At 32.7% G+C, this 22,660-nt stretch overlaps 2 long non-coding RNA genes and 2 pseudogenes across 34 annotated transcripts; all 4 read left to right on the plus strand.

The window, feature by feature from the left end:
* Positions 1-2,022: 2,022 nt before the first annotated feature.
* Positions 2,023-4,562, plus strand: LOC145047935 (TATA box-binding protein-associated factor RNA polymerase I subunit B-like; annotated as a pseudogene). The gene is made up of 4 exons (XR_013682527.1): positions 2,023-2,592; positions 2,665-3,480; positions 3,725-3,858; positions 3,969-4,562. The product of XR_013682527.1 is annotated as a TATA box-binding protein-associated factor RNA polymerase I subunit B-like (transcript).
* A 1,554-nt stretch (positions 4,563-6,116) lies between these two features.
* LOC145047936 (uncharacterized) lies at positions 6,117-10,534 on the plus strand. 15 transcript variants are annotated; one of them, XR_013682534.1, is made up of 8 exons: positions 6,117-6,436; positions 6,830-7,094; positions 7,320-7,472; positions 7,596-7,691; positions 7,781-7,896; positions 8,640-8,701; positions 8,783-9,062; positions 9,500-10,534. It is a non-coding gene; the product is annotated as an uncharacterized LOC145047936 (long non-coding RNA). The 15 variants fall into 15 exon arrangements; XR_013682540.1 differs by lacking the exon at positions 8,640-8,701 and having other exon boundaries at positions 9,500-10,248; positions 10,336-10,534; XR_013682536.1 differs by lacking the exon at positions 8,640-8,701 and having other exon boundaries at positions 9,500-9,818; positions 9,886-10,534.
* An 868-nt stretch (positions 10,535-11,402) lies between these two features.
* Positions 11,403-14,685, plus strand: LOC145046730 (TATA box-binding protein-associated factor RNA polymerase I subunit B-like; annotated as a pseudogene). Its single transcript, XR_013682044.1, has 6 exons — positions 11,403-11,485; positions 12,278-12,853; positions 12,925-13,310; positions 13,343-13,592; positions 13,837-13,970; positions 14,075-14,685. The product of XR_013682044.1 is annotated as a TATA box-binding protein-associated factor RNA polymerase I subunit B-like (transcript).
* A 1,531-nt stretch (positions 14,686-16,216) lies between these two features.
* On the plus strand, positions 16,217-22,000 carry LOC145047937 (uncharacterized). 17 transcript variants are annotated; one of them, XR_013682553.1, is made up of 11 exons: positions 16,217-16,526; positions 16,907-17,171; positions 17,393-17,755; positions 18,185-18,547; positions 18,773-18,925; positions 19,049-19,144; positions 19,234-19,349; positions 20,093-20,154; positions 20,236-20,512; positions 20,954-21,274; positions 21,408-22,000. It is a non-coding gene; the product is annotated as an uncharacterized LOC145047937 (long non-coding RNA). The 17 variants fall into 17 exon arrangements; XR_013682559.1 differs by lacking the exon at positions 20,093-20,154 and having other exon boundaries at positions 21,408-21,714; positions 21,802-22,000; XR_013682551.1 differs by lacking the exon at positions 20,093-20,154 and having other exon boundaries at positions 20,954-21,058; positions 21,182-21,274.
* The last annotated feature ends 660 nt before the right edge of the window (positions 22,001-22,660 follow it).

Here is a 22,660-nt window from a genome sequence, read left to right on the forward strand (position 1 = left end):
TCCAGAGAGATTTCTGTTTTCAAGTTCAGAATCTGCATGTTAGAAAACAGAAAACCGAGCACAACACAGCCAAAATAAGACTAGGGAGATTTTCACCACAAATTCTTTAGAACCTTACCTTCATCTAGGAATTTTCGTGGACGATTTTGACCACATGAAACCCCAGAGAGACGCGAGAGAGAAATGGCTATCCAGAGAGATTTTCTGAAAACTGAAGGTTTTTAATCTGTGTATGCAAGGATCTGCGCGAACACAACCCGTGTTGTTTTTGCCTAAATCAACACGACCCGTGTTCAGGATTTTGACCTTTAAAACCTTCTAAAAACCTCCTACATGACCCGTGTCACTTGTGCCTTATCTTACACGACCCGTGTGCATGTTTTTACCCAAAACACTTCAAATACAAATACATAAACCCATGTATTTTGTACCCTTTTGTAAACACTTGTTTTACATAAAATCGAGCTTTAAATGAACTTTTTGTTACTTATCCAATGCCGGATTGATCTTTGAACAAAAATAGACCAGTCGCTCCAAGAGTCCCAATATCGACCAGTCCATTCAAAGAACATATATCGACCAGTCGCTCCAAGAGTCCCAATATCGATCAGTCCATTCAAAGAACAAATATCGACCAGTCGTTTCATGAGTCCGGTTCAGTCAATTTATTGACGAACCTACTTGATATATATTTATATATTTATATACTTTATTATAGCTTTATGTCATTTAAATATAGTCATTTATATTATTTATAGCTTTATGTCATTTAAATACAGTCATTTATATTATTTATAGCTTTACGTCATTTAAATACAGTCATTTATATTATTATAGCTTTCAGTCATTTACAGCTTTTATATTTATACTTATTCCGCAATTATTATTCTTTATATATATATATATATATATATATATATATATATATATATATATATATATATATATATATATATATATATATCTTATATCTTAAACTAATATATCTATCACACAGTAACTGGTAACCGAGCCTTTTGTTGTGGTGATCAGATTGTTATATTTCCAACAAATCAGTATCTGAGCTGATATATAAAAGGAATAATATCCAACAGCCTATCGTTGCCTCCTCATGCTAGCCCTCCCTGCTCACCCGCCGTTAGCCATCTCCTCCCCTGTGAAGCTACCGGCCGGAGACAAGTCGCACTCCACAGAAACACCGGAGACCTTCGACCCCACAGATAAGGTTCGTTTTTGTCCAATTTTTCCTGCTGTCGAGCCTTTCTTCCTGTCGATTTTTTTCCTAGCCTTTCATTCATTCTTCTTTTTTCCTGGTGATTATTTTGTTGATTGATGCGTAATAAACTCATAAAAGAGCTCTAAAATAGAAACATTTGCAATGAAAGTAGCTTACATTTGAATGTGAATTGGGAATTGGTTTTGAATGAAATACCGAGGAGTTTGAAGGATTAGCCAAACACTTTTTAAAAACTCTAGACCGTTGTAAGTTAATAAACTATAAGTTCAATAGTTAAAAGCATTTTTAATAAGCTTAGCCAAACACCCTCTATCTCTCACTCGATTCACGTTCGATCTCACTCAAACAAGGTCAGTTTGTTTATGTTTATTGCTCTAGTAATGATTACTGATTAGGGCAAATTTTAAATCCACTGAATTAGGATTAGAGCTGGTAATCAAATATCCGTTAAAATCAATTGGATTTTTCTATTTGAATTAGGATTAGGGTAACTGTTTACTTCGCTTTTTATTTGAAATTCATGAGTACTTGAACTTGATTGCAAGACTTCTTAGTTTTTTATTTGCTTATTTGTTCCAATTTGTTCTTTATTCCAATCAAACTAAGTTACTAAAGAAAACAATCAGTGTAAATAATTACTTGTTTCAACCTGTAACTTATTTAATCAAACCAAGTTATCAAAGAAACCAATCAAATTCAAATAGTTGCAAAAGAATCATATAGTCCAAAACCAATAAGAGTCTAAACTTCTCATTTCTTACATGATGTTGTTTTTCTATAGGCAATTAGGCACCCAATCCAAAGATGACAGATGGATTAGGTTTGGAATGCCAAGTTTGTGGCTTTGTGGGATTGGATGATGGCTCTGATGGTTTCTTTTACTGTCAAAGATGCGGTTCTCAAGCTGATGGAATCAGGGATACAGCTGTTGATGATGATGAGATGCTTTTAACAAAGGAAAATGTTGGTGGAATTGTGCAAAGATGTGTAGCTGTGGTCAAACCTGAACCTCTCTCAATCTCAACCCCCTTCACAGTTTTGGGAAACTTTAAGGACCCAAGAGAATGATGATGATGATGATGATGGGGTGGGTCCCACTGAGCCTATTGATTTTGGGAGAGGGCCAAGAACATTGAGTTATGAAGATTACTATTCAGAAATTAGGATGAGGTATGTAATGGGAGTGCAGATCATGATCGAGTTGCAAGTTAAGGCTTTGGTTGAAAAATTCAACGTGTGTCCTATAATTGTTGATATGGTGGAGCCCATTTGGTTAAGATTTGTGGCATCCACTAAGCTTTTCAGTGATGATTGGGCTGATGAGGTTATTAATGAATCAGAATCTCAAGTACAAGGTATTCGTTTTATTGTTTTCTTTTGGGTATTTTTATAAAGAGAAATACTGACATTTTCTTATTCTATTTCAGGGGAAACAGAAGCTGTTGCACCAAATGCCAAACACAAATCCGAACCTCATAACATACTCGGAAAACGATCCGTAATGATATGGTATAGATCCGTAAGCAAAACAATACCCTTACCATATTCTTTAGCCATTTCTTTTTTACTCTGCCACCTGGCACGAGAGCCAATTCTATCAACTGATATAGCAAAATGGACACTCGAAGGAAAACTTCCGTATTTCACAGCCTTTCTTGAAATAGAAAAACAAATCGGATCCCCAACTAACGCGTGTCCATTAAGTTCAAGTCGTATGTTCAGACCATTACATTGTATTTCTATTCAGAAGCTGGAATCATTAGCTGCTTCAATTGCTCATTCCATTGGATTGGAATTACCTCCGGTCAACTTCTATGGAATTGCTGCCCGGTATCTCGGGCAGCTGTCTCTTCCAGTTGAGACCATTCTCCCTCATGCTTCCCGGATTTATGAGTGGTCAATGCCACCCGAGCTTTGGTTGTCTGGAAATGAATTCCGGCTTCCTACACGTGCTTGTGTGTTGTCTATTCTTATTTTTTCAATTAGGAGTCTTTATAAGATACATGGTTTTGGGAAGTGGGAAAAGGGTTTGGCGAAGAGAAAAGACGGAAAGGAATCTAAGATTTTGGATAAAACAGCGGAATCGGAATCGGAATCAGAATCAGAATGCAAGATGTCGTCTCTTTCTAATAATCTTGTTTCCGAGAGTTATGATAAGCGACTACCGAAACAATCGAACTTGGATGCTACAGAGATTTTACTTTTGCTCGAGTCAAAATACAGTCAACTCATTGATACAAGTGGTAAGCTCTTACAAATTTCAGTTTAGACTTTATACCCTAATCTCAACAATGGTATAAATCGTTGCAACCTTTGATTTTCATGAAATTTACAATACGTCAAGTGGTTTCATATGTTTAGGTTAGTGATGGAATAAGGAAAGGAATGGAATTGTTCATTCCATTCCGCTCCTTTGTTATTCCATTCCATCCAACTACACCTACTCTTAGTATTTTTCCAACAGATTGTCCTGTCTTTGTTTGGTAGTTGATGGTAGGGATCTTGAAACGTATCTTGAATATTGCAAGAATGTGGTGTTTGCTGGTGTGGAATTGTCATTTGAGGATCATGAAGAAGATCAGATAATAGAAGATCTTTGGAATTATTATCATAAAGAAGAGGTATGTATGTATGTATGACATGATATAAGTGAGAAGAGATTTACAATTTTACATATGAAATTCATGATAAGTTTTTTTTTTTTTTTTTTTTTTTTTTTTTTTTTTTGTAGGAGGATCACAAGCCATCATGTCCAAGCTCTAATTGTGGTTCCCACAAGAGACCTCTTGATTTTTCCGAAACCAACGTGAAGAAGCTCAAGAAATCTAAAGATGACAATGATGACAAAATTAGCAATGAGACCCAAAAAGAAAAGGCAATAAGACGAATGATATCAAATATGGAAGAAAAAAGATTTTGTTATATTCCTCCAAGGACTAAAATTAAAAGACCCGATGATTATTTACATTATACAAGGAAAAAAGATGATGGAAACTATACTTATGCTTCACATGCGGATTATTATATTTTATTAAGATCATGTGCAAGAGTGGGTCGACTCGATGTTAGGGTTATGCATGGTGCAGTGTTGAGTTTTGAGAGGCAATTGGCATGGCTTGAGAAAAATATTGATCAATGCGTGAAAGAAATGCCTAGTTTTCAAGTGTCTTGTGAGCTTTGTCCACAAGATGATATGAATGGTGATGAATCCATGGATTTTTCTAAGTTAAACTTGTAACATTTCTTCATATTTATTGCATAACCAAAATATAAATTATCCCAAAGGTGAGAGGTTATATGATCTATGACGTGAAACATATATTGATTAACATGCTATTGACTCTAAATCATGGTTATTGTATATACATGTTTTGGTTTGGTGAAATCGGTTCTAGGATCATTTGGAACACAAAAATAGCCTGAAATCGTATGCCTTTCTAAATCAGCTGATAAAACTGATTTTTGAGGTTATTTTAGGCTCCTTAAATCGTAGCCCATAAAGTTGATTTTTGTCCAATAAAATGACATACATCTCTATTGATATAACAAACCTAACTTCCTTAAATTAAAAAGAACTAATTTAAACCGATTGAAACCAAAGTACCAAAAATGTATCATCACTCAAAAACATTTAAAAACAAATGTAAGCAAGTAACAAAGTATTAAATGCAACAAAATATGGTATGTTTACATATTTGGTCATTGTACTTTAATTTTACACGATTTACCATGAACTCACATGTGATGTTTGAAATCTACCATTTTGATCGATAATAAACGACCTAGTCGGTTTTCGGTGACCCTTTAGATAGGTTAATGAACTTTAAGTATTAAATGTAACAAACTATAGCCCATGTATATATTTGGTCATTATACTTTATTTGTACAAGATTTACCATTAACTCACATGTAGTGTTTGCAATCTACCATTTTGATTTGTAATAGACGATCTAGCTGGTTTTTGACAACCTTCCAATTGGTTAACAACTTTATAGGGTATCAGACTATATTTTTGTTTACATTTAGTCTGTTACCCAATTTTCTTTAAGCAAATTACCATTAAAGTAAAAATTATGTTAAAAAACCATTAAACTTTTTAAAACCTTTTCACAAACTTTTATTACCACTTTTTATAAAATTTGTTTTGTAATTTTTTTATAATTTACAACTTTTCCCCCCATTTTTTAGTATTTATTTATTTATTTTTATATATTTTTACAACTTTTAGTTGTTTTTTTTCCTACAAAAGAGTAATTCTCAAAAAGTTGTAAAAAATATATGAAAACATCAAAATAACTTATAAAAAATGTAAAACAAGTCTTAGAAAAAATTTGAAAAGAAGTTTTAAAAAGGTTTAGAAAAAGTTGGAAAACAAGTTTAATGGTGTATTTCCAACAAAAATATCAGTTGATAATTTATGTAATGACTATTTATGTATAATGATAATTTTTTTTATTATATATAAAAGTCATTAATTTACGGAAAGAATCATCAAAAAATAACTATATCGGTATGTCTACCAAATAATAAATTTTGAACACGTTAAGTATAAATCCATATTTGTCTACAATTAACATTTTAATGCACATTTGCCTCCTAATAACCTTTTTGACTTTAGGATCATAGGCCAAGACTTAGGATCATAAGCCAAGACTTAGGTGAATAAAAGATAAAATATTCATTTTAACATTGCAATTGCAATGTCCTAAACCATTAATCAATAAACATTTTAATGAATTAAGTTTTTCTATACAAAACAAGAATTAAGCATATTAATAAGTTCAAAATTTAATATGCTTGTATTTATAAGCAAAATTAGAAAATCTTAATAGCTTTTTATAAATATTTAACCGTTGGAAGTCGAGAGGGTTGGCTTCGTTTTCCCGCAATATATACGTTCTTTAGGTATCCACTCTCAACGGACCCAAAAAAACCCCGGAGACCCCTGACGATCTCTCTAACTCCTCTCCCCGGATACCAATACACCACCTTCCTTCGCCGGAGATCTAAGAAAACCCTTTGAATTCGAAAGGATTGGTTTGTGGTCGCGCGCTCTTCATTCATTCTGCTCTCAGCAAACCCTAACACCTCGATACCCATAGTGATCTAGGTAGCGCCACTGCCGGAGACCTAAACACCCCCAACCTTCTCAGGAAACTCTCATTCATCTCTCTAGTCCTAGAAATTATCAAGATCGTTGTAAGTTTCTCTAGGGTTGTTTTTTGTGATTAAGATGTTGTAATTTCCTTGTAAAAATTAAAATTGGTGTTTGAATAAGAAAGAATCAAAGGTTAATTGCTATTATCTTAATCTGTTTTTATTCCTTTTCTGCTCGTTCCGGTTTGCTAGTATTTCCCTGCCTTCTTCTTCATCTATTTTTTTGGCGTTTTTTTTTTTTTTTTTTTTTTTTTTTTTTTTTTTTTTTCTGTAAACTCTGATTTTGTCAGGTTAACTAACTGCTTTAGATGCATTACAACATAAAAAGGAAACTACGTTTTATTGTTCTTTTCGTTGGGATTCTTGGTGTTTATCTTCTTCTTTACCTTTCATTCTTATACTTTTTTTAATTGTTTATTATACTTTTTTATTCAGGGGCTTTTTGCTATTGAGATGTGCTTACTGTATGGACGTGAAATCTAATTCTATCAGATCACGATGTTTTAGTCAACAATCTTCCCTCGTATTTCAGTATTCACTGTTTTTGTTTCTGTTTCTATTTGGTTAAAAATATGCACAAACACCAGACATAGTGCATGTTTTGGTTACCTTTACAAAGGCAACTACATTCCATTATAAAAGTAGTGAACAATGTTGAAGAAGCCATAGAACATATACACATCAATGGAAGGTAATTTAGGTAAATATTTATCTTTGTTGGGGGTATTGTATTATTATTATTTTTTTCCTTCCAATTTCAGTTCCTACATTGAGTGCAATGTAACTTTCTTTTTCCATTTCTTTCTCTTTAACATGTAACTATGTTGCTATTTTGTGTAAAAAATAAAGTAACTTGCACATATTGGTAAAAAGAGTAAAGTATGTTACTCATCTAACAAATCCTCTTTTTGTGGCTTTTTGATAGAAGAATAACTTAACTGGAGCAACTGAGAGCACCTACAAATCTGGAAAAAAAGCTAAATGACTCACTATTATGTGTCTGGATGCCAAACTATTTGATAGAATAACCTCAACACATGTTGCATTCATTCAGCCTTCAATTCTTACATAACACTAAGTATGGATGTAAAAAATTCACTATGCATTTGAAAAGCTTAATTGTTTGATTGTAAAAATATGTTTTTAAACCCCCCTAGGGTTAAAAGCGGTTATATTTACCATTTAATTATGTCTTATGCAGGTGTTACATTATGTTATGAACCAAGACTGAATGGTTTGGTTAGCTTTTACTAAGGCAACTACATTCCATTTTGGAAGTAGTGTTCAATGTTGATGAGTATGTTGTTTTTCTTTCTTATTTTTTCAATAGCATGCTTATTAAAAAAATAAACTTCCGTGATCATAGTTTGATGCATAATTGTGTAGAGTATGACAATCAGATTTCTCAAGAAAGTTCTTGTCATTTATAGTGGAGATACTGAATCTTCCTTATGCTCCAAGTGGATTGAGAAAAAGCAAAATACTTTCAGTTCTTAATCCAGGTATGTTCTTTATACTAAACATCTGCTATTTATTTTGTTATGTCTTTTAAATTCTTGTTGTAGTTTACATTGATTAGCACATCAAACCAAAAACTTCAATAAGCAAATGGGCTAAATGCAATAAATAGCTCAATACTGCTATGACTAGCCAACCCTCCTAACAGAAATAAAACCAAAAATGCCAAAATTACCCTTCCATTACCAAAGATGCTCTTTTATTTGGTGAATTCTCCTTTTATCCTCCTTTAGAATGCTCGACTTTGTCCAGACATGGAATGCACTTTTCAGCTTTCTTTTGTATAAAACATCGTACAAAAATTTCCAATCAAACCATTTTACTTGAAAAAACCCACCAAATTTAGCATTGCGCTTTCAGTTTTCTTATTATATGCATCTTTCCCTTTGAAAAATAAACCCAACGATATCACTGCATTTTTCAGATTTTTTTGTTAAAAGATTGTAAATTTGTATTTTTCTTTTCATATCAAGGCATTTTACTTTGAAAAATCTACCAATTAAAGCATTGCACCTTGAATTTTCTTTTTAAAAGCATGTTTCTATTTGAAAATTCAACCCTTTTATAACATTGCAATTTTTAGTTTTACATTTTAACTTTCAAAAGTCTATACATTTTTTCTTTATCTAGGCATGTTAATTTGAAAAGTCCACTAATTTTAGCATTGTACTTTCATTAGTCTGTTACTTAATCAATTCATGTTGCTTTACACTTCGATATGTTTTAGGGCACAAATAGTTTATGTAACATTTCGTACAAGTCAATATGCCTTAAAGTTGATCAAACAAGGTTCTTCATTATTTGTTAATGTCCTATTTTTCTAAAGTACTATTTTAGTTTTTTGTAGTGTGATGATCTGCTTAATTTTAGGTCTTTACTTCTAAAGTGGAGGAGTCCAGGAGTTTCTTGCTGCAATTCAACATGTCCTCATTATCAGGTTTGTGGTTTAGGTCTAAAATGATACGACAGTTACTACTTCAGAAGACAATCATTCGGGCAGTGGGCAGCCAAACGATAGGCAGAGGCAAAAAACTCACAACCCTGCCCGAGATATTTCGGTCAAGTTTTAGAAAAATTCTTTCTTGTGACAAGGATGATTTCCGGGAAAACAACTTCCCAACTCTTCTGTGGCAGCCTTGTTGATTTTTATGTATGGTAAATTTCAGGAAATAGCAACATCATTGTTTTTTATCAATGTAGGCAATATACTTTACTTTTTACCCATAATAGCAACATACTTTTTACCTATAAAAACATCATACTTGCTTACAATTCCTTACTCATAATAACAACATACTTAAATCTCTTTACAAACAATAACAAAGTATATTGCTTTTATCAGTAAAGAAATGTAAGTAAGTTGCTATTAAGGATTATTAGTACATTGGTTCTATTGGTAAAGAAATCAGAAATGTAACTACATTACTGTTATTGGTAAAAAAAAATGATTATGTTGTTATGTAAAAAGTAATAATATACATTGCCAATATTGGTAAAAGGAGTCAAGTACATTGCTTTTCCATGCAAGTTGCTTTTTGTATACTCATATAAAAATTAATCAAGTAATGCTAATTGTGTTGTACACAGGTCAAAGAAGGTCCTCCCTCCATCTCAATGTATAACAAGGGTCTTTTGGTCATTTAGTTAAAAAGAAGAATGAAACTGAATTCCTTCCACCTGTCCCTATGAATGGTTGAAGTCCATCAAATATGAAATTTAATTTTGAAATAAACAACTAACTCTGCTGGATTCCATTTTTTTTTATTTTTTTGCTGTGGTTTCTTACATGTTTATTACCGTTTTGATATGGCAGCTGCTGGAACCACTCAACAACCCATTAGTTCAAACAAAACAACAGCTTGAATTACTTCTTCTGTTTCCGTTAGATTCCAATCCAATTCAAAAGGCAAGTAAATTTACTCTTCTACCCTCACAAACTACAATACTAGTTACAATTTATGACATGGTTTCAGTTAATTTGAATACAATAAAACAATAAGGTTATGGGAACACCATTTAAGTGAACACCTTTCATTTATACGGAGCCAATGTGGTTGACGAATCTCAACACAGACTGCAACCAACGAGAGAACTCGGACTTGTGTTGATGAGTCAACTCGGCCTTGCGTTGACAAGTTAACTCAGATTTAAGATGTTGGGTCAGCTTCAGCCACCAAAAGAGCCCAAGATGGCAATCATTCTAAAGTATGCTCTTGGTTCAAAAGGCATTCTTCATGTGAAAATATCCCAAGGGAAATAATCAAACAAAATGGAAGATTCCAGAAACATGGAGATGGTGGCTCTTTGTTTGATGAGAGACATCTTGGAAAAGAGAAGTATGTTCCAACACCCAAACTCAAATGTGAAGAAATGAGACACTTTGAAACCTTCAAATTTCATATTTAGTTGTTTCTATCTAACAGGCATGAAAACTTGTGTCTATGTGGTTATTATTCTGATCGTAAAAGATTTTTGGAAGACTTGGTGTGTGAAATTGTATCCGAAGATGTGTGTCAACTCTTTTGAATAGCAAGTCTATGCTAGAGTGATACAAAACATTTGCTCCAGGAGATTATAAGATTATAAGTACAACAATAATATTGTTGGAAAGAAATTGAAATATGATGCATGTGTAGTCTCCTTCAAAAAGTAGATTTGATTGTCAATTGAACGGTATTTAGGTCCAAATTGTTCAAAGAAAGAATTTATAGTCAAGAAAGAAAAATGATGCATGAAACAATGTTTATAGTTGTTCAATGTCTTGGAAAGATGCTTGCTACTATTATGTGACATGACATCTCCTTTGTTATGGAGTGTGTTCACATGATTCTTTATGAGTGTCAAATAGAGTGAAGACAACAACACAATCACATGTGGACCATGTCGATCTCTTATCATGAATTTCTCTTTATTTTTGATATATTTAAAAGTTTAATGAAACATGATATATCACGCGACAGAGAGAAAATCGAGTAACTTTTTTTTTTGGTTTAGTGGCTGCACTGTCACATGTATGCTATATTTGGTATTATGAACTATAGTTGTCATATCTATCAAAAGAAGGCATGTGTTGGTATGGTTTTTGTGCATAGTGAAGAAGTCTTTAACAAAGAAATTAATTTTGATATGAAGCATGTCATGAGGAATTGAGTCTCACGTTCCTAGTAATAAAGTTAAAGCCATTAAACGAATATTCAATGATGCTTGTGCCCAAAACTTCGGATGCTGAAAACCCTATCACGACAGGTGTTATTCTAAGCTAGTGGAGCCCACTTTTGACTCATTACGTCCAATTAATCCCACATTGGGCCTTTTCCTAAACACGAAACCCACCACCACTTTTCTTTCAATTCTTCCTAGGCCCAAAAAATTGAAATCCCATGTGGCACTAATTGGAGGTCCCAAACCTAAAAAGAGAAAGAGATGACGACAATGGGAATCGGACAATTTCATCACATTCCCTCACCTCATCCTCCTCCTTCTCCAATCTCCATCTCCTCCCCTGTGAAGCCACCGGCCGGAGACAAGTCGCACCCCACAGAAACACCGGCGAGCTTCAACCCCACAGCTAAGGTTCGTTTTTGTTCAAATTTTTCTGCCGTCGAGCCCTCTCTTGCTGTCGATTTTTTTCCTAGCCTTTCATTCTTTCTTCTTTTTCCTGGTTTCTTTTAGATTATTTTGTTGGTTCTATCAATTGATGCGTAACAAACTCATAAAAGAGCTGTAAAATATAAACATTTGCAATGAAAATAGCTTACATTTGAATGTGAAATTGGAATTGGTTTTGAATGAAATACCGAGGAGTTTGAAGGATCGTGTGAATTTGAAGGATTAGCCAAACACTTTTTAAAAACTCCAAACCGCTGTAAGTTAATAAACTATAAGTTAAGCTTAACCAAACACCCTCTATCTCTCACTCAAACAAGGTCAGTTTGTTTATGTTTATTGCTCTAGTAATGATCACTGATTAGGGCAAATTTTAAATCCACTGAATTAGGATTAGAGCTGGTAATCAAATATCCGCTAAAATCAATTGGAATTTTCTATTTGAATTAGGATTAGGGTAACTGTTTACTTTGTTTTCTATTTGAAATTCATGAGTACTTGAACATGATTGCAAGACTTCTTAGTTTTTTATTTGCTTATTTGTTCCAAGTTGTTCTCTATTCCAATCAAACTAAGTTATTAAAGAAAGCAATCAGTGTAAATAATTACTTGTTTCAACCTGTAACTTATTTAATCAAACCAGTTTATCAAAGAAACCAATCAAATTCAAATACTTATCATTTTGCATACGAATCATATAGTCCAAAACCAATAAGAGTCTAAACTTCTCTTTTCTTACATGATGCTGTGTTTCTATAGGCAATTAGGCACCCAATCCAAAGATGACAGATGGATTAGGTTTGGAATGCCAAGTTTGTGGCTTTGTGGGATTGGATGATGGCTCTGATGGTTTCTTTTACTGTCAAAGATGCGGTTCTCAAGCTGATGGAATCAGGGATACAGCTGTTGATGATGATGAGATGCTTTTAACAAAGGAAAATGTTGGTGGAATTGTGCAAAGACGTGTAGCTATGGTCAAACCTGAACCTCTCTCTCAATCTCAACCCCCTTCACAGTTTTGGGAAACTTTAAGGACCCAAGAGAATGATGATGATGATGATGATGGGGTGGGTCCCACTGAGCCTATTGATTTTGGGAGAGGGCCAAGAACATTGAGTTATGAAGATTACTATTCAGAAATTAGGATGAGGTATGTAATGGGAGTGCAGATCATGATCGAGTTGCAAGTTAAGGCTTTGGTTGAAAAATTCAACGTGTGTCCTATAATTGTTGATATGGTGGAGCCCATTTGGTTAAGATTTGTGGCATCAACTAAGCTTTTCAGTGATGATTGGGCTGATGAGGTTATTAATGAATCAGAATCTCAAGTACAAGGTATTCTTTTTATTGTTTTCTTTTGGTATTTTTATAAAGAGAAATACTGACATTTTCTTATTCTATTTCAGGGGAAACAGAAGCTGTTGCACCAAATGCTAAACACAAATCCGAACCCCATAACATACTCGGAAAACGATCCGTAATGATATGGTATAGATCCGTAAGCAAAACAATACCCTTACCATATTCTTTAGCCATTTCTTTTTTACTCTGCCACCTGGCACGAGAGCCAATTCTATCAACTGATATAGCAAAATGGACACTCGAAGGAAAACTTCCGTATTTCACAGCCTTTCTTGAAATAGAAAAACAAATCGGATCTCCAACTAACGCATGTCCATTAAGTTCAAGTCGTATGTTCAGACCATTACATTGTATTTCTATTCAGAAGCTGGAATCATTAGCTGCTTCAATTGCTCATTCCATTGGATTGGAATTACCTCCGGTCAACTTCTATGGAGTTGCTGCCTGGAATCATTAGCTGCTTCAATTGCTCATTCCATTGGGAAGTGGGAAAAGGGTTTGGTGAAGAGAAAAGACGGAAAGGAATCTAAGATTTTGGATAAAACAGCGGAATCGGAATCGGAATCGGAATCAGAATGCAAGATGTCGTCTCTTTCTAATAATCTTGTTTCCGAGAGTTATGATAAGCGACTACCGAAACAATCGAACTTGGATGCTACAGAGATTTTACTTTTGCTCGAGTCAAAATACAGTCAACTCATTGATAAAAGTGGTAAGCTTTTACAAATTTCAATTTTAGATTTTATACTTTAATCTGAAAATGGTATAAATCGTTGCAACCTTTGATTTTCATGAAGTTTACAATACGTCAAGTGGTTTCATATGTTTAGGTTAGTGATGGAATAAGGAAAGGAATGGAATTGTTCATTCCATTCCGCTCCTTTGTTATTCCATTCCATCCAACTACACCTACTCTTAGTATTTTTCCAACAGATTGTCCTATCTTTGTTTGGTAGTTGATGGTAGGGATCTTGAAACGTATCTTGAATATTGCAAGAATGTGGTGTTTGCTGGTGTGGAATTGTAATTTGAGGATCATGAAGAAGATCAGATAATAGAAGATCTTTGGAATTATTATCATAAAGAAGAGGTATGTATGTATGACATGATATAAGTGAGAAGAGATTTACAATTTTACATATGGAATTCATGATAAGTTTGTTTTTATTTTATTTTATTTTATTTTGGTAGGAGGATCACAAGCCATCATCTCCAAGCTCTAATTGTGGTTCCCACAAGAGACCTTTTGATTTTACCGAAACCAACATGAAGAAGCTCAAGAAATCTAAAGATGAAAATGATGACAAAATTAGCAATGAGACCCAAAAAGAAAAGGCAATAAGACGAATGATATCAAATATGGAAGAAAAAAGATTTTGTTATATTCCTCCAAGGACTAAAATTAAAAGACCCGATGATTATTTACATTATACAAGGAAAAAAGATGATGGAAACTATACTTATGCTTCACATGTGGATTATTATATTTTATTAAGATCATGTGCAAGAGTGGGTCGACTCGATGTTAGGGTTATGCATGGTGCAGTGTTGAGTTTTGAGAGGCGACTGGCGTGGCTTGAAAAGAATATTGATCAATGCGTGAAAGAAATGCCTAGTTTTCAAGTGTCTTGTGAGCTTTGTCCACAAGATGATATGAATGGTGATGAATCAATGGATTTTTCTAAGTTAAACTTGTAACATTTCTTCATATTTATTGCATAACCAAAATATAAATTATCCCAAAGGTGAGAGGTTATATGATCTATGACGTGAAACATATATTGATTAACATGCTATTGACTCTAAATCATGGTTATTGTATATACATGTTTTGGTTTGGTGAAATCGGTTCTAGGACCATTTGGAACACAAAAATAGCCTGAAATCTTATGCCTTTCTAAATCAGCTCATAAAACTGATTTTTGAGGTTATTTTAGGCTCCTTAAATCATAGCCCATAAAGCTGATTTTTGTCCAATAAAATGACATACATCTCTATTGATATAACAAACCTAACTTCCTTAAATTACAAAGAACTAATTTAAACCGATTGAAACCAAAGTACCAAAGATGTATCATCACTCAAAAACATTTAAAAACAAATGTAAGCAAGTAACAAAGTATTAAATACAACAAAATATGGTATGTTTACATATTTGGTCATTGTACTTTAATTTTACATGATTTACCATGAACTCACATGTGATGTTTGAAATCTACCATTTTGATCAATAATAAACGACCTAGTCGGTTTTCGGTGACCCTTTAGATAGGTTACTGAACTTTAAGTATTAAATGTAACAAACTATAGCCCGTGTATATATTTGGTCATTTTACTTTATTTGTACAAGATTTACCATTAACTCACATGTAGTGTTTGCAATCTAACATTTTTATTTGTAATAGACGATCTAGCTGGTTTTTGACAACCTTCCAATTGGTTAACAACTTTATAGGGTATCAGACTATGTCTTTGTTTACATTTAGTCTGTTACCCCATTTTCTTTAAGCAAATTATCATTAAAGTAAAAATTATGTTAAAAACCATTAAACTTTTTAAAACCTTTTTACAAACTTTTATTACCACTTTTTATAAAACTTGTTTTGTAATTTTTTTTATAATTTACAGCTTTTCCCCCCATTTTTTAGTATTTATTTATTTATTTTTATATATTTTTACAACTTTTAGTTGTTTTTTTCCTACAAAAGAGTAATTCTCAAAAAGTTGTAAAAAATATATGAAAACATCAAAATAACTTATAAAAAAATGTAAAACAAGTCATAGAAAAATTTGAAAAGAAGTATTAAAAAGGTTTAGAAAAAGTTGGAAAACAAGTTTAATGGTATATTTCCAACAAAAATGTCAGTTGATAATTTATGTAATGACTATTTATGTATAATGATAATTTTTTTTTATTATATATAAAAATCATTAATTTACGGAAAAAATCATCAAAAAATAGCTATATCGGTATGTCTACCAAATAATAAATTTTGAACACGTTAAGTATAAATCCATATTTGTCTACAGTTAACATTTTAATGCACATTTGACTCCTAATAACCTTTTTGATTTTAGGATCATAGGCTAAGACTTAGGTGAATAAAAGATAAAATATTCATTTTAACATTGCAATTGCAATGTTCTAAACCATTAATCAATAAACATTTTAATGAATTCAGTTTTTCTATACAAAACAAGAATTAAGTATATTAATAAGTTCAAAATTTAATATGCTTGTTTTTATAAGCAAAATTAGAAAATCTTAATTTTGGAAAGCTTTTTATAAATATTTAACCGTTGGAAGTCGAGAGGGTTGGTTTCGTTTTCCCGCAATATATACGTTCTTCAGGTATCCGCTCTCAACGGACCCAAAAAAATCCCGGAGACCCCTGACGATCTCTCTAACTCCTCTCCCCGGATACCAATACACCACCTTCCTTCGCCGGAGATCTAAGAAAACCCTTTGAATTCGAAAGGATTGGTTTGTGGTCGCGCGCTCTTCATTCATTCCGCTCTCAGCAAACCCTAACACCTCGACACCCATAGTGATCTAGGTAGCGCCACTGCCGGAGACCTAAACACCCCCAACCTTCTCAGGAAACTCTCATTCATCTCTCTAGTCCAAGAACTTATCAAGATCGTTGTAAGTTTCTCTAGGGTTGTTTTTTGTGATTAAGATGTTGTAATTTCCTTGTAAAAATTAAAATTGGTGTTTGAATAAGAAAGAATCAAAGGTTAATTGCTATTATCTTAATCTGTTTTTATTCCTTTTCTGCTCGTTCCGGTTTGCTAGTATTTCCCTGCCTTCTTCTTCATCTATTTTGTTGGCGGGTTTTTTTTTTTTTTTTTTTTTTTCTGTAAACTCTAATTTTGTCAGGTTAACTAACTGCTTTAGATGCATTACAACATAAAAAGGAAACCGCGTTTTATTGTTCTTTTCGTTGGGATTCTTGGTGTTCATCTTCTTCTTCACCTTTCATTCTTATACTTTTTTTAATTGTTTATTATACTTTATTTATTCAGGGATTTTCTGTTATTGAGATGTGATTACTGTATGGACGTGAAATCTAATTCTATCCGATCACGATGTTTTAGTCAACAATCTTCCCTCGTATTTCAGTATTCACTGTTTTTGTTTCTGTTTCTATTTGGTTAAAAATATGCACAAACACCAGACAGAGTGCATGTTTTGGTTACCTTTACAAAGGCAACTACATTCCATTATAAAAGTAGTGAACAATGTTGAAGAAGCCATAGAACATATACACATCAGTGGAAGGTAATTTAGGTAAATATTTATCTTTGTTGGGGGTATTGTATTATTTTTTTTTCCTTCCAATTTCAGTTCCTACATTGAGTGCAATGTAACTTTCTTTTTCCATTTCTTTCTTTTTAACATGTAACTATGTTGCTATTTTGTGTAAAAAATAAAGTAACTTGCACATATTGGTAAAAAGAGTAAAGTATGTTACTCATCTAACAAATCCTCTTTTTGTGGCTTTTTGATAGAAGAATAACTTAACTGGAGCAACTGAGAGCACCTACAAATCTGGAAAAAAAAGCTAAACGACTCACTATTATGTGTCTGGATGCCAAACTATTTGATAGAATAACCTCAACACATGTTGCATTCATTCAGCCTTTAATCCCCATTATCAGGTTTGTGGTTTAGGTCTAAAATGATACGGTAGTTACTACTTCAGAAGACAATCATTCGGGCAGTGGGCAGCCAAATGATAGGCAGAGGCAAAAAGCTCACAACCCTGCCCGAGATATTTCGGTCAAGTTTTAGAAAAATTCTTTCTTGTGACAAGGATGATTGCTTGGAAAACAACTTCCCAACTCTTCTGTGACAGCCTTGTTGATTTTTATGTATGGTAAATTTCAGGAAATAGCAACATCATTTTTTTTTATCAATGTTGGCGATATACTTTACTTTTTACCCATAATACCAACATACTTTTTACATATAAAAACATCATACTTGCTTACAATTCCTTACTCATAATAACAACATACTTAAATCTCTTTACAAGCAATAGCAAAGTATATTGCTTTTATCAGTAAAGAAATTTAAGTATGTTGCTATTAAGGATTATTAGTACATTGGTTCTATTGGTAAAGAAATGTAACTACATTGCTGTTATTGGTAAAAAAAATGATTATGTTGTTATGTAAAAAGTAATAATATACATTGCCAATATTGGTAAAAGGAGTCAAGTACATTGCTTTTCCATGCAAGTTGCTTTTTGTATACTCATATAAAAATTAATCAAGTAATGCTAACTGTGTTGTACACAGGTCAACGAAGGTCCTCCCTCCATCTCAATGTATAACAAGGGTCTTTTGGTCATTTAGTTAAAAAGAAGAATGAAACTGAATTCCTTCCACTTGTCCCTATGAACGGTTGAAGTCCATCAAATATGAAATTTGATTTTGAAATAAACAACCAACTCTGCTGGAATCCATGATTCCATTTTTTTTTATTTTTTTTGCTGTGGTTTCTAACATGTTTATTACTGTTTTGATATGGCAGCTGCAAAAACACCGGACATAGTGCATGTTTTGGTTACCTTTACAAAGGCAACTACATTCCATTATAAAAGTAGTGAACAATGTTGAAGAAGCCATAGAACATATACACATCAATGGAAGGTAATTTAGGTAAATATTTATCTTTGTTGGGGGTATTGTATTATTATTATTATTTTCCTTCCAATTTCAGTTCCTACATTGAGTGCAATGTAACTTTCTTTTTCCATTTCTTTCTTTTTAACATGTAACTATGTTGCTATTTTGTGTAAAAAATAAAGTAACTTGCACATATTGGTAAATAGAGTAAAGTATGTTACTCATCTAACAAATCCTCTTTTTGTGGCTTTTTGATAGAAGAATAGCTTAACTGGAGCAACTGAGAGCACCTACAAATCTGGAAAAAAAGCTAAATGACTCACTATTATGTGTTTGGATGCCAAACTATTTGATAGAATAACCTCAACACATGTTGCATTCATTCAGCCTTCAGTTCTTACATAACACTAAGTATGGATGTAAAAAATTCACTATGCATTTGAAAAGCTTAATTGTTTGATTGTAAAAATATGTTTTTAAACCCCCCTAGGGTTAAAAGCGGTTATATTTACCATTTAATTATGTCTTATGCAGGTGTTACATTATGTTATGAACCAAGACTGAATGGTTTGGTTAGCTTTTACTAAGGCAACTACATTCCATTTTGGAAGTAGTGAACAATGTTGATGAGTATGTTGTTTTTCTTTCTTATTTTTTCAATAGCATGCTTATTAAAAAAATAAAATTTCGTGATCATAGTTTGATGCATAATTGTGTAGAGTATGACAATCAGATTTCTCAAGAAAGTTCTTGTCACTTATAGTGGAGATACTGAATCTTCCTTATGCTCCAAGTGGACTGAGAAATAGCAAAATACTTTCAGTTCTTAATCCAGGTATGTTCTTTCTACTAAACATCTGCTATTTATTTTATTATGTCTTTTAAATTCTTGTTGTAGTTTACATTGATTAGCACTTCAAACCAAAAACTTCAATAAGCAAATGGGCTAAATTCAATAAATGGCTGAATACTGCTATGACTAGCCAACCCTCCTAACAGAAATAAAACCAAAAATGCCAAAATTACCCTTCCATTACCAAAGATGCTCTTTTATTTGGTGAATTCTCCTTTTATCCTCCTTTAGAATGCTCGACTTTGTCCAGGCATGGAATGCACTTTTCAGCTTTCTTTTGTATAAAACATCGTACAAAAATTTCCAATCAAACCATTTTACTTGAAAAAATCCACCAAATTTAGCATTGCACTTTCAGTTTTCTTATTATATGCATCTTTCCCTTTGAAAAATAAACCCAACGATATCACTGCATTTTTCAGATTTTTTTGTTAAAAGATTGTAAATTTGTATTTTTCTTTTCATATCAAGGCATTTTACGTTGAAAAATCTATCAATTAAAGCATTGCACCTTGAATTTTCTTTTTAAAAGCATGTTTCTATTTGAAAATTCAACCCTTTTATAACATTGCAATTTTTAGTTTTACATTTTAACTTTCAAAAGTCTATACATTTTTTCTTTATCTAGGCATGTTAATTTGAAAAGTCCACTAATTTTAGCATTGTACTTTCATTAGTCTGTTACTTAATCAATTCATGTTGCTTTAAACTTCGATATGTTTTAGGGCACAAATAGTTTATGTAACATTTCGTACAAGTCAATATGCCTTAAAGTTGATCAAACAAGGTTCTTCATTATTTGTTAATGTCCTATTTTTATAAAGTACTATTTTAGTTTTTTGTAGTGTGATGGTCTACTTAATTTTAGGTCTTTACTTCAAAAGTGGAGTCCAGGAGTTTCTTGCTGCAATTCAACATGTCCTCATTATCAGGTTTGTGGTTTAGGTCTAAAATGATACGACAGTTACTACTTCAGAAGACAATCATTTGGGCAGTGGGCAGCCAAACAATAGGCAGAGGCAAAAAACTCCCAACCCTGCCCGAGATATTTCGGTCAAGTTTTAGAAAAATTCTTTCTTGTGACAAGGATGATTGCCTGGAAAACAACCTCCCAACTCTTCTGTGACAGCCTTGTTGATTTTTATGTATGGTAAATTTCAGGAAATAGCAACATAATATTTTTTATCAATGTAGGCAATATACTTTACTTTTTACCCATAATAGCAACATACTTATATATCTTTACATATAAAAACATCATACTTGCTTACAATTCCTTACTCATAATAACAACATACTTAAATCTCTTTACAAACAATAGCAAAGTATATTGCTTTTATCAATAAAGAAATGTAAGTAAGTTGCTATTAAGGATTATTAGTACATTGGTTCTATTGGTAAAGAAATCAGAAATGTAACTACATTGCTATTATTGGTAAAAAAATGATTATGTTGTTATGTAAAAAGTAATAATATACATTGCCAATATTGATAAAAGGAGTCAAGTACATTGCTTTTCCATGCAAGTTGCTTTTTGTATACTCATATAAAAATTAATCAAGTAATGCTAACTGTGTTGTACACAGGTCAAAGAATGTCCTCCCTCCATCTCAATGTATAACAAGGGTCTTTTGGTTATCTAGTTAAAAAGAAGAATGAAACTGAATTCCTTCCACCTGTCCATATGAATGGTTGAAGTCCATCGAATATGAAATTTAATTTTGAAATAAACAACCAACTCTGCCGGAATCCATGATTCCATTTTTTTTTTTGCTGTGGTTTCTTACATGTTTATTACTGTTTTGATATGGCAGCTGCTGGAACCACTCAACAACCCATTAGTTCAAACAAAACAACAGCTTGAATTACTTCTTCTGTTTCCATTAGATTCCAATCCAATTCAAAAGGCAAGTAAATTTACTCTTCTACCCTCACAAACTACAATACTAGTTACAATTTATGACATGGTTTCAGTTAATTTGAATACAATAAAACAATAAGGTTATGGGAACACTGTTTAAGTGAACACCTTTCATTTAGATGGAGCCAATGTGGTTGACGAATCTCAACACAGACTGCAACCAACGAGAGAACTCGGACTTGTGTTGATGAGTCAACTCGGCCTTGCATTGACGAGTTAACTCAGATTTAAGATGTTGGGTCAGCTTCAGCCACCAAAAGAGCCCAAGATGGTAATCATTCTAAAGTATGTTCTTGGTTCAAAAGGCCTTCTTCATGTGAAAATATCCCAAGGGAAATAATCAAACAAAGTTATATAAAATGGAAGATTCCAGAAACATGGAGATGGTGGCTCTTTGTTTGATGAGAGACATCTTGGAAAAGAGAAGTATGTTCCAACACCCAAACTCAAATGTGAAGAAATGAGAGACTTTGAAACCTTCAAATTTCATATTTAGTTGTTTCTATCTAACAGGCATGAAAACTTGTGTCTATGTGGTTATTATTCTGATCGTAAAAGATTTTTGGAAGACTTGGTGTGTGAAATTGTATCCGAAGATGTGTGTCAACTCTTTTGAATAGCAAGTCTATGCTAGAGTGATACAAAACATTTGCTCCAGGAGATTATAAGATTATAAGTACAACAATAATATTGTTGGAAAGAAATTGAAATATGATGCATGTGTAGTCTCCTTCAAAAAGTAGATTTGATTGTCAATTGAACGGTATTTAGGTCCAAATTGTTCAAAGAAAGAATTTATAGTCAAGAAAGAAAAATGATGCATGAAACAATGTTTATAGTTGTTCAATGTCTTGGAAAGATGCTTGCTACTATTATGTGGCATGACATATCCTTTGTTATGCAGTGTGTTCACATGATTCTTTATGAGTGTCAAGTGGAACATGTCGATCTCCTATCATGAATTTCTCTTTATTTTTGATATATTTAAAAGTTTAATGAAACATGATATATCATGCAACACAGAGAAAATGGAGTAACTTTTTTTTTTTTTTTTGGTTTAGTGGCTGCACTGTCACATGTATGCTATATTTGGTATTATGAACTATAGTTGTCATATCTATCAAAAGAAGGCATGTGTTGGTATGGTTTTTGTGCATAGTGAAGAAGTCTTTAACAAAGAAATTAATTTTGATATGAAGCATGTCATGAGGAATTGAGTCTCACGTTCCTAGTAATAAAGTTAAAGCCATTAAACGAATATTCAATGATGCTTGTGCCCAAAACTTCGGATGCTGAAAACCCTATCACGACAGGTGTTATTCTAAGCTAGTGGAGCCCACTTTTGACTCATTACGTCCAATTAATCCCACAT

The sequence above is a fragment of the Lactuca saligna genome, chromosome 5, assembly GCF_052625555.1.
Source record: "Lactuca saligna cultivar CGN05327 chromosome 5, ASM5262555v1, whole genome shotgun sequence".
In the NCBI taxonomy this organism is placed as follows: Eukaryota; Viridiplantae; Streptophyta; class Magnoliopsida; order Asterales; family Asteraceae; genus Lactuca; species Lactuca saligna.